Here is a 12,490-nt window from a genome sequence, read left to right as displayed (position 1 = left end):
AAACGAAGTCTACTGGGGACTGAACTTGGGACCTTCTGCATGCAAACATATTACTGCCCTCCCTAATAGGTTTGCCGTTTTTAATTGAGCCACCTTCTTTACTAAAGTAACTTTCAGTCCAAACCTCGCTGAAGCTTAAGGGATAGCATAGCAACATGTGCAGTCTTCTTCTTAGAAAGCCTACTTTATCACATCGGATGCATTGCCTATGGGAAATGAATGTCACAATGAATTCCTTAGGCTTTAAAGTGCCACTGATTTTTTTTCTTTGCTTTGCTTCCGGAAGACAAACAACATAATCATTCTTTTTATCCATCTGTGATATCTCCCAGGGAGTGTCTGCATGGGGTTAGGAGAGGTGGTGGCCTCAGAGGACTTGATCCCTCCAGCTCACCTTTGCAAAAGAGCTCACAGACCCCTTTCAAACTGCATTGCTTCTGTGTCAAGTGGAAGCTGCAAACAAAAAGTTGCAGTGTGGCGTTCTGCTGTTCCAGCAAGGCAGCACCATGTCTTTCTTCAGAATATTCCAGACCACTTCTGCTCCCCACCCCAACAGTCATAATTATGTGGATCACTGGTGTGATTCAACCGCATACTAGCAAATTCAAATTGCAAAATTGTAGTTGATTGGGATGTCTTATAACAAACCCACTTCCTCGAAAGATTGGATTTCTTTTTTTCTTTTCTTGTAATAAGGAAAGTGATGGGAAAATGACTGGAAAGTGTGGGATAACACTTGCTTAGATGCAAAGTTATCTAAGCTCCCAAGCAAATCATAATCATTAAGTAGCCAATGCTACCTAATCTCGCTACAAACAAAGCAAGATGAATGCCCAATGAACTGGTTGTCTGGAAGGGACTCAGTTTTTTTTTTGGATGTTCCTTTCTCAGGTTTCATTTTTCCTAAGAAGACTTAGGACTTCCTTTCCCTTTTCCCAGTGCGGTTGATTCATCTTCTTTATGCATGGATGGTACTGTTTAGGTTGTGCACTTGCACTGGCCCCTGAACATTTGAATTAGATGGAGTGATGATTATGTGGCCACACAATCCATCCATTCAGGGACAGGAGCAAAACAGTTGCTCAGAACCATGTTCCACATCTTCCCATGCTACTGCTTTTGCCCAAAGCCTTTCCAAATCCTCTACGTCTTTGTTTCCAAACTCTCTATTTTCCAGGATGCCTCTCCATATTACGTAACTTGTCTACTATGAATTCCAGAGGCTTCCAGATCACTGAAAAGCTGGGTGTTGTCATTTTATTGTTTATACAAAAAACAATGCAAATAAAGTAATGTTCAAACAAACTAACTAACAGAAATAAGATAAAAGGGAAAGTTAAAGGAAGGAAGGAGGACAATGGGAGATTCTGAAACACAAGCACACTGGATTGCTTACTATGAGGCATAAATCTCAAGAAAAACTGTTTGCTTGGGCCTGCTACCCATGCTCATGTAGCTCGCCAACCCTACCAAACCACTTAACCAACCACCCCTCTCTTTACACCTCACTCAGCCGCCCCATATCCTTACAGCTCCTCTGTGTCCCTCCATCACTGCTTTATTCAAACCTCTGCTGTTGTTTAAAACTGCAATTCTAAAAAAAACCCCTTTCTTTTCTTCTGCTCCCCTCCCCTTGCCCTGACTTCTTGCAAATCTAGGATTGTGTTGCAACTCTTCAGATTTTCTAATGGGCGCTACGGCTTTGCAATGACAGCCTGACATTTGTATGTATATAGGAATATTTATATACTGCTTATAAGCTGAAATGTGTTCTGAGAGGTTTATCTTCTTTCAGTTCTCATTCATATATTGCCAGTTCAGATATGGGAGATTAAAAACCCATTATTATATGGAAGGTGAAGACTTCTTCCAAGTGGAATGGGTTTAATAACATTCAAGTCTTAATTTGAGCTGAGTTTTACCAGAGCCGGAAATCCTTCCTCTCAGTCTCTTAAGCCTGGTCGTAGTGCCATAATTCTGCTTCTGGATATGACAGTAACAATGGAAAAAAGACTTCTTTTTTAGTGTTTCTGGTCTTTCTTCAGCAAACCTTCGGGCATTCTCCCAACCAAGCTGATTCTTTCCTCTTATTTCTAAGTGGTGCTATTTTGGCTACAATCCTTTTGGCACTCATTGCCTTAGTTCACTATTAGAGGGAGTGACAAAGCTTAGTATCCATTCACAGAAGCAGTCTTTGGCAATAACACAAAATATCTTCCTTTACTGTGCCAACTTTAACTCTTGTAGAAGAAGAGAAAAGTGCACCATGGTCTTGGTTGAATGATTAAGGTTGTAGACCAATAAACCATGGTATTGCTTTAGGGCCCAGTCAAGACCCATCTCCACTATAAGTGCTAACTAAGGGCTCATCCAGACTTCTTTTGTGCTGCATTTCTAGGAACAGGTCTGGACTTTGAAGCTCTGTGTCTGAGCATTTTTTATTTGCCCTAGCTCTTTCTCCAGGAAAACCCATGTTTCATAGCTGAATTGGAGCGAACAGCAACTGGGTTTTCCATGCATAGCCATTTGCTCTGATTGAGCGGCAAAACACTGTTTTTCCTGGGAAAAGCACCAGGACATTAAAACAACAACAATAACATGCCATACCCTCCAACATTTCTCTGATGAAAATAGGGATGTCCCATTCCATAATGATAATTTTACTATTTATACCCCACACAGCTTACTGGGTTGTCCCAGCCACTCTGGGCAGCTTCCAACACATATAAAAGCATAATAAAACATTAAACATTTTTTAAAAACTTCCCTATACAGGATTGCCTTCAGGCAGCTCAGGGTCGGATAACTCCATACCCTCCAACATTTCTCCAATGAAAATAGGGATGTCCTAAGGAAAAGTGGGACATTCTGGGATCAAATCAGAAACTGGGATGGCTTTTCCAAATCAGGGATGTCCCTGGAAAAAAGGGACACTTGGAGAGTCTGACGTGCTTGGACATGTAACATTAAAGCGCGGACCAGTGCCTGGGAAACGTGGTGCTATAAGAATTCTGAATGAGCCCTTAATGTAGCAAATCTGGGAAGACAGTGCTACAATCAATTGCTGTTTGTGAATAATCACTGCGTTCCTGTGCATATTGAACCCTTGCACAATGCTTTCATTAACTATAAAAGGTAAAGGTTCCCCTGACCATTAGGTCCAGTTGTGACCGACTCTGGGGTTCCGGCGCTCATCTCGCTTTATTGGCCGAGGGAGCCGGCTTACAGCTTCTGGGTCATGTGGCCAGAATGGTTCTGGCAAACCAGAGCAGCGCATGGAAACACCGTTCACCTTCCCGCCGGAGCGGTACCTATTTATCTACTTGCACTTGACGTGCTTTCGAACTTCTAGGTTGGCAGGAGCAGGGACCGAGCAACGGGAGCTCACCCCGTCGTGGGGATTCGAACTGCTGACCTTCTGATTGGCAAGTCCTAGGCTCTGTGGTTTAACCCACAGTGCCACCCGCGTCCCTTTCATTAACTATACTTGGGTTCTATTGTTTACAACATTATACCCATTTATTTTATGCTTTTGATCCTTATCCTGCCTCCTGCACGACTTCAGATTCAAGCACAGTCCTGACAACCCTCCTTAATGGAAACACTCATCTACCCAGCAGAGGCTGGTGTGTTAGGCCAAATGGGGCAGTGCCCCACCAACCTCAGTCTGCCTTTAGCCAGACCCCACCTGCCGGCCTGCCTTACTTGCATCCAGACCAGGGGGTGACCTTAGCTGTCAGTTTCTTCCTCCTTATTCTCAGTGCTGCCCTCACAGAACTCAGGATGGGGATAAAAGGAGAATTAGCCTGTGCTTCCTGTCATTGGTTCTGGCTCAACTTCCTGTTTCGGCTCCCTGTCTTAGGCGCCACCAGCCCCAATAGGTACCAAGCACCACTGCTCGGTTCCTTTGAAATCATTGCATCACCACTGTTCATTTTTGTTTGTCACCTGCTAAGCATTTCTTCATTTCTTCTTTTCCCAAAAGGTCATCTTTTGGCTTTTAAAAATGGAGTTTATCATCTGTCAAGCATCACTAATGCTCTGCCATTTCCTAGGATTTGCATGCATTAGGTTTAACATTAATTATGCAGATCTGTTCCCTCCCATACTCTGGTTCTCAGATTATATGTCTGTATGCATTAACAGCAAATAAAAAGTTAGGGAAGAAGAAGAAAAGTTATTTGTTTGTTTTTTACAACCCCCCACCCTGCATCTCTCAAAGAGCTTCAGGAAGGCTCTCTCCTTTATTCTTTCTTGTTTTTAGGTTGCTGCTGCAAGGCATATATTTGTGTTCGTTTTTGCTTGTTGATTGTGTATTTGACAGCCAATCCTATCCATACGATCAAGGAAGTAGTCAGTAGGACTTGCTCCCTGGTACATGTGTTTAGGATTGCTGCCTCAACCTTAGCTGAAATCTGCTTGAAAGAAGAACGAGGTGATATTTAAAGAGAGAGCCAGTGCCGTGTAGTGGTTAAAGTGTTGGACTTGGACCTGAGGGTAAAGGTAAAGGGATCCCTGACCATTAGGTCCAGTCACGGACAACTCTGGGGTTGCGGCGCTCATCTCCCTTTATTGGCCGAGGGAGCCGGCGTACAGCTTCCGGGTCATGTGGCCAGCAGGACTAAGCCGCTTCCGGCGAACCAGAGCAGCGCACGGAAACGCCGTTTCCCTTCCCGCCGGAGTGGTACCTATTGATCTACTTGCACTGGTGTGCTTTCGAACTGCTAGGTTGGCAGGAGCAGGGACCAAGCAACGGGAGCTCACCCTATCGTGGGGATTCGTACCGCCGATCTTCTGATCAGCAAGTCCTAGGCTCTGTGGTTTAGACGACAGCGCCACCCGTGTCCTTTGGACTTGAGATACCAGGGTTCAAATCCCCACTCAATCATGAAGCTCACTGGGTGACCTCAGGGTTGTTGTGGGGAATAAATGAGGAGGAGGAGGAGAATTATGTATGCCACCTTGAGCTTCCTGGAGGAAAGGTGGGGTATAAATGCAAAAAAATAAATCTAACAATAACCTTGAATGGTAGGCTAGGCTGAGGAATAGGGTCTGGCTCAAAATTCCCCACTGAAGCTTTCAGCTGAGTGGTGACTTGGGCCCAGACCCGAGTTCAGTGCTATATCATACTATTTCAATGAAACAGAGCCCGTTTAGCTATGAAAGTGAAGAGTAAACCGAGTGGTTTAAAAACAAGAAAAGTCCTGTTGCAGCTTAAAAGGTCTTGCCAAACATTATCTCAGGTCAAGGAACCACAGAAGAAGCGTATACCAGCCTCCCGCAAGCTTACTCCATTTATAGAATCATAGAATTGTAGAGTTGGAAGGGACCCCAAGTGTCATCTAGCTCAACTCCTGCAATGCAAGAATCTCAACTGAAGCATACCTGACAGGTGGCCACCCACCTCTGCTAAAAAAAAATCTCCAAAGAAGCAGAGTCTGCCACCTCTCCTTGGAGTCTGTTCCACTGTCAAACAGCTCTTACATACCCTCCAACATTTCTCCAATGAAAATAGGGACACCCTATTCCATAATAATAATTCTACTATTTATACTCTGCTCATCTGACAGGGTTGCCCCAGCCACTCTGAGTGGCTTCCAACACATATAAAAATATAATAAATCATTAAACATTAAAAAAATAAATCCCTATACAGCTTTGCCTTCAGATGGCCTGGGGGTTAGACAGCTCCATACCCTCCAACTTTCTCTGATGAAAATAGGGACATCCTAAGGAAAAACGGGACCTTCCAGGATCAAGTCAGAAACTGGGACAGCTTCTGTAAACCTGGAACTGTCCCTGGAAAATAGAGACACTTGGAGAGTCTGCTACTGTCAGAAAGTTATCCTGATGTTTAGCCAGAATCTCCTTTCTTGTAAATTGAATCCTTTGGTTTTAGTCCTACCCTCTGCAGTTGGAACCTAGTAATTCTGGACAACGAATCCCATCAGCACTGGCTAGCATGGCTGATGGTTGAGGCCAATGGGAGTTGTAGTCCAAAACAGCACCCAGATTTGGAAAGGCTGATTATATCATATGTTTGAAGGTGGCCCAAGGCTATAGGAGTGGTGGTTTTGCTACAACATACTTACAGGGTTAATGCTTCTGAAATTTCATTGACTTTTCAGATTCATTGATGTCAATGATTCAGGAAAGCTAATGAGGTCAGCCATAAATGTTTCTGCTTACAAACAACGATGTGAAATTCCTTTCTGTCATTGTCCATTCAGCTTTGTTTGCAAAGATGTAAGAAGTGACCCAGCCCTGCCTGTTAATTTAGAAATAGCTGCATTATGAGTTATACCCATAGCAGCAGAATTTACAATTGTTTGCTGTAAGATCATTCACTGACAGTCCAATCCTATCTATGCTGTTTACTCAAAAGCAAATGCTATTATGTCCTATGAGACTTACTCCCAAGAAAGGGGAGTAAACCCTGCACAACTCCAGAATAGTGTCCCCAAGACAGATGGATGCTGCCTTCTAAGCCTCCTTCTGGCAACTCCTGCAGCCAAGCTGGTGCCAAACATCTGCTTTCCTTTGGACCCCATCAGTGAGACCGAGAGGAGGGTCTTGTCAGGGCAGCCCAGAACCTCCATATACACTGCCCAGGCTTGCACCCCTGAGAGGAGGCAGACTCCATTGTCTTTCGAGACAGACGGATACCAACAAAAAATGTGACATGTAAGATGGAGCAAGCTTGATTTCTCCTATTCTGGGAAGTTAAATCCAAACCAATGGCTTCAAGTTACAAGATTGGAGATTTTGACTGAACATTAGAAAGAGCCTTCCGACAGTAAGAACTGTTTGACAGTGGAACAGTCTCCCTCAGAAGGCGGTGGACTCTCCTTTCTTAGAGGTTTTTAAGGAGAGGTTGGATGGCAACTTGTCATGGCTGCTTTAGGGCTACTCTACAATTCTATAATTCTATGAAATAAACACTTATCTCACCAGGAAATACTGGCTTTTTTGTTTAGAAATTGATCGTTTAGAAATTGCTAAATGTTGGTTGATTCTATAGGACAATAGCCCTCTTCTGTTCGTGATACGCAGGATTGTGATATTCATGGAATGTTTGTCAAGTCCCAGAAGGCAGAATGTACATGAAACATAATGTTATAAGACTGGAGTTTTAAGCCGGGTGCCAGACCCCTCTAAGACTTCTCATTATTGGAATGGCCAGACTAACCCCTGATGAGGTGATAAACTGGGTGATGAGCCTTTATGGGGGGGGTATTAAGGAGCTTGGTGCAAGATGGCAAATGGGTGGGTGGGTGGGTGGCCTCCCTCAACAGATAAAGCCTGAATTTAGAGGATAGAGTTTGGAGCACTGATGTGACCCAGAAGGAAAGCAGCAAGCTGGTGAGAGAGTCAGAGAGCAATGTTTGACTTCTGTTTGAATCCAAGGCTGAGGCTATGGGAGAAATAAGACCCTTTTGAGGTGTTGATGCTGTGGACCCCTCCATTGTAGCCACAGTCTCTGTGGTCCTCATTCCAAAAGAAACCAAACCTTAGGTAAGTGCCTGGAACACCTGGGATCTAGCAAGGCTCGGAGACTGGGGATGGTGTGCAACAATAGGAACATAGGGAGCTGCCTTAAAATGCGTCATACCTTTGGTCCATTTAGTTATACTGACTGCAAGCGACTTTTCAGGGTTTCAAAGAGGGATCTCTTCCAGCCCTACCTGGAGATGCCGGGGGTCAAATTTGGGACCTTTTGCACGCAAAACAGGTTCTCTGCCACTGAGCTAAAGCCCTTTCCTTAGGGGGTACAGCATTGCTGTTTAATAAAGCCCTTTCCTTAGGGGGTACAGCATTGTTGTTAACCTCGACAAAACTCCATCAGCCAATGTGTCCTTTGATGGATACAGCATTAGCAAAACTTGTGCTCATTCTTTTTAATGGCCCCACTCCCATGTTACGTATTTATTGTTTTATTTATTACAATTATATCCTGCTTTTGCTTCTATGGAACCCAGGGCGCTGTCCATTTACTCATGACCTCCTTGTGCTGCTGCCGATGACTCAAAGATGCATAATAGGACGGTGTCGGTAATAACAATGGTGCGTGCAAAACATAAGAATTAATTGGCTTCTGTAGATGATGAATAAAATAATTCTGGCAAGGAAAGGCCTACTAAGCAATTATAAAAAGAAGCTATGTTTTTCCCTCCTGTGATGTTTGCATTGTCTTACTGGGATTCTGACTGCATTATGTATCACAGCAGCGTTTAGGTGCCTCTCTCAGCCTTGTTTTTAAATACACAGAAGTTCCTGTTTAGATGATGTATTTATGCCGGCTGTATTCACAGAAACAGGAGGACGAGGAGGAGGGTGAGGCAAGATTGCACCTGTTGGCCAAAACTCCCCTGTGCATGTTCCCAACAACTTCTGAACACAGTGATGCCGCTAGGGTTCGACCTCAGGGTAGAAGTGCAGGGTCCTGCAGTTCAGGAACCCCCCCAAGTGACCACCCAGGGAGTGGCAGGTGATGGGGCATGAAGATGCTGCTGCAAACATGCCAGGGCCCCACAAGACCAGTGCGGGTGGTCAGAGCCGCCTCCTCCTTGCTTGCATGCCACAGAAACAGAGCCATGAGCCAAACACAGGCAGAAGAAAAATGCTGGAATGTGTCTGCAGTTTCTGCCTCCATTTGTCTCTGTGCGATTTTTTCCAGTTCTTCAAGTGTTTTGATGTTGATTTTTTAAATAGTTAATTGTCTGTGTTGTGTTTTAATGTATTTTACAGGTTTTTTTTTTTTACTTTTGTCGTAAACCGCTTTGAGATAATAAGTGGCCTATAACTTAATTAAATAAAAAAATAAATAACAGCACCATCAACTAGTACCCTGGAGCATGATGCTTCTGATTCCGGAGGTAACGTTTTGACACTTTTTCTTTAATATTTGTAAAAATATGCAGAATGTGATTAATAAATAACCACATTATTTGTTTTGTTCTTAAATTCATCTTCTGTTTTTTCCCCTCTGTGTGTGCTGCTTTTAACTGTTCCTATTATATTTTGTCCACTGCCTTGGAACATATGTGGAAGGCAATTAATAAATAACTATAGCAATTCAAAATTCAAAAAACTTTTCACAAGTAGCACTGTATGGCTGAGTCAGAGAAGTTATAATGTCTGATTTTTGTGTGTGTGTGTTTCTTATATTCTATTGGAAGCTGCCCAGAGTGGCTGGGGCAAGCCAGTGAGATGGGTGGGGTACAAATTATTATTATTATTAGGGGCTGCCTGCCCTGCTTTGCCGCCTGAGACAAAACAGGAAGTTGCTATCTCCTGCCCCCACTACCAAAGCCTCACTTACAGGGGTGTGCAGCGACCTCCATCAAGATCTTGCTGGAAACTGCAGCAGTTGTGCAATCCTGGCAGGGGTGGAGCACCCGCAGGAGTGCTGCCCCATGGGATTCTGCTGCCTCAGGTGGCTGCTTCAGTCCGTCTTATGGGTGGGCCGGCCCTAGGCCAAGTCCAGCTGACATTTTCCACAATGACCCAGGGTCATGCTCTGTAAGGGGAATTGTGGGTGATGATTATGGCAGTTCTAATCAGGAAACTGATGATTGCGTGCCACCCCCCAACATTTCTCCGATGAAAACAGGGACACCCTATTTATTATTATTATTATTATTATTATTAATAATAATAATAATAATAATAATTTATTATTTATACCCCGCCCATCTAACCAGGTTGTCCCACCCACTCTGGGCAGTTTCCAACATGTATAAAAACATGATAAAAGATTAAACATTTTAAAAAAACCTTGCTTATACAGGGCTGCCTTCAGATGTCTTCTCAAGGTTGCATAGTTACTTATCTCCTTGGCTCAGGGGTCAGATATCTCCATACCCTCCAACATTTCTCCCATGAAAATAGGAACATCCTAAGGAAAAGCAGGACATTCCCAGATCAAATAAGAAACCGGGATGGCTTCTGTAAATCCAGGACTGTCCCTGGAAAATAGGGACACTTATGGCTGTTCTAACCAGGCCTGCTTGTTTATTTACCTTTCCATTTACTGGGTTTGGGGCATTGCTTAGAGCACCACGAAAGTGTACATTTTACACTCCTCATTAAAACCGAAGGAGTCTTGGCTGTGCTTTGCCTTTCGACTTGCACAGAAACACACTCCCCGCAACTGCGCCACTGTGTAATTTGTTCATTGATATTCCCCTCAGACCCTTTGTTGTAATCACCATTGAACTCTGGGCTGCCAGAATTAGAACAGCACAGATTTTTGAATTTTCCTTTCCATTCACAGTTTGTTCGGTTACTTAATTGCTCAGACTAAAAAAGCCTATCTAAATTCTAACCACAAGCCAACTGAATTGCCAGCCAGACGGCTTGCCCTCCCTTTACTTAATTCACTCTCGAAAGCTAAATGAGAATGGATTTTTAACCAGGAATACAAACTGACCTATGAGGTACCTGTGCTGTACCTGAATTGGCAGGCTAGTGCTTAAGCCAGGCTTGTAAAGACCAGGCTTGTAAAGCCTGATGTGTGTGTGTGTGTCTTAGATCTGGCCTTGGAGGAGGATGACAAAAATCAAGGATTCAGAGGTCCGAGTTATTCAGTTCCCTTCCTTCTCGTAAAATTGATAAGGTGGCTGCACCACTTTCATTTCACAGAGACTGCTTAGAATGTACCCTTAGCATTCATTCTAGGAGACTAGAGGCTTGCTTTTTTTAAAAAAAAAAAAGGAAAGAAAGAAAGCTCAGCGTCTGGGATCCCTGCCCAGGGGTGCCACCGGAAGACTGAATGGGTGCTATGGCACCCCTTGGGCTGGTGACTCCTACTGAATAAACTGGTCCCTGTCAGTGGTCCAGCTGCAGTATTCTGGAACCAGCTGAACCGTCTCTGTATGGAAGACCAGGCTGCGGGTTATACCTTCTGATCTAGCGAAGTGGCTTTCAGGCGTTGCTGTGGAGGTTCTGTAATGCAGGACTGTTCCCAGGTTCCCCTGTCTGGTGCCCAGGGAGCCTGAAGAAGCAGCCATCAGGAGGTAATTAATGGAGCAGCTGAATATCATTTAATAAACCTAGGACAAAACGAGAGAGGCTTGCTAATGAATAACTTACACAGAATACTTGCTTCTTAGCCTGGGAAATTGTTACTGTCTTTTGAGATGATGTCTTGCAAGGATTATGTTTGAACCAGGAATATATTATTGAATGCTTTCGCATGTACTTTCCAGGGCTTTGCTCTTGGGAAACGATCTGTGGGGGGGGGGGGCAAGAGGGAAGGCGACAGCAAGAGTGCCTTGCCATTTAATTATTAGAATGCTAATGAAATGTGGCAAATTTATGCAAATCCGCCTCTCCGCTGAAGCTGTGCCTTTGGCTCAACCTGGGGTGCAGAGGTTTATGAGAATCTTTGCATGCTTCTCCTGCAGTTCTGAGCTCAGGGCTCATGAATCTTTCAGAAACATTTTTTTTTAAGGAAACCACCCCACCTCCGACACAGAAGTACTTCAGGATGTGTCTTAAATAACAAAGACAGCAAAGTTTGAGCAGCATGGGTAATGAGTGCCGGCCTTAAAATAAAACGAAAAACTGAGCTGGAGGGATACTCCTTTTTATCGCAAGCAGGGAGGTAACAGGCTGAGGCTGCTGGATCAGACCAATCTAATGGAGCCTCCTTCTTCCTATAGCAGCCAGTCAGATCACTCTGGGAACTGGTATTCTGATCTGGAGCCTTTTCCTCCATGCATCTGCGTAATCCCTTTTAAAAGCTGCCTGTGACCTGACCACATGCTACTCGGCTGAGCTAGCAGACCACCCCAAACAAGACCTTGGCTCAGATATTGCCAGGGGCAGCTCTGCTATGAAACAAATGAGGCTTCAGCTTCAGGGGCCCAATCCTAGAGGGGCCCCAGGAGCAACTGTAGTCCACCTTGCTTGTCGTTTTGGGGTCTAGTAGACCCAATTTGAGGGATTTTTAATGCTCCGTTATCGGAGGCAGCTTCTGAAGACTGGTTGCTAGGAATCACACGTGGGGGAAATGCTGTTGTGCTCAGGTCCTGCTTACATGCTCCTCATAGACATCTGGTTGTCCACTATGAGAGGATATGATACGATAATCTTCATTGTCACTGTCCCGTACATAACAATGAAATTGAAAAAAAATCTACATCAGACGTTCAGAAACCAACAAGCCTGCTATCCCAGCTATCCCAGCCTGGTTAGCCCCCTAAAAGCTCTGATACTCCATAAATACTCCCATAGAGACTACCTTACACTGCGTTTAAAACCAAAATCGCATTTGGATAGAAAACTCAGGCTGCTAGTCCTAGTCTTTATAACCCTGTACCTTCTTCCAGAAGGCAGAAGCTGAAAGAGATCATTTCCGGGGTGCGCACTATCCTGCACTATCTCTGCAGCTTTCTTATGACACCTGGAAGCATATATTTGATCCAAGGATGCTAGACTAGGTGGTCCTCTGGCCAGCATAGCTCTTCTTAGGTTCTTCCCATCC

This window comes from Podarcis filfolensis (assembly GCF_964270895.1).
Source record: "Podarcis filfolensis genome assembly, chromosome: Z".
Classification (NCBI taxonomy): domain Eukaryota; kingdom Metazoa; phylum Chordata; class Lepidosauria; order Squamata; family Lacertidae; genus Podarcis; species Podarcis filfolensis.
Note: the sequence above shows the minus strand (reverse complement) of the source record.